This window comes from Nannochloropsis gaditana (genome assembly GCF_000240725.1).
Source record: "Nannochloropsis gaditana CCMP526 unplaced genomic scaffold scaffold937, whole genome shotgun sequence".
Taxonomy (NCBI): Eukaryota; class Eustigmatophyceae; order Eustigmatales; family Monodopsidaceae; genus Microchloropsis; species Microchloropsis gaditana.
Window position 1 is genome coordinate 9,627 of NW_005803016.1, and position 397 is coordinate 10,023.

The following is a 397-nucleotide window of genomic DNA, read 5'->3' on the forward strand; positions in this document are numbered from 1 at the left end:
GGTCGTCACCCTCCTCTCTTTCTTTGAGGGGACTTCCTTCCTCTCCTTGTGGCGGCAGGGGCGTTTGCTCAGGCGGTAGTTGTTGCGATGGTGGCTGTGCTTGTTGCTCTTGTCCTGGTTGTGGCTGTGGTGGTGGCTCTTGTTGGAGCGGCTGTAGCACTGTCTGTCGCTCCTCCACCTGCTCTTCCTTCCGCTGAGAAAAAAGCTGAGGAATGCTTGAAGACGGCACGGGCGGAGACGGGGTAGGAGGTATTTGATGGGATGAGGCCCCAGGCGTGGGTGAGGGGCGGGCAGAGGAAGCGGCGGAGGAGGAGGAGGAAAAGCCCACAGTATCGTGAAACGTCTCCCACCCTGCGGTCAGGCTGGCGGGAGGGAGGGGGGGAGGGAGGACAGGGGG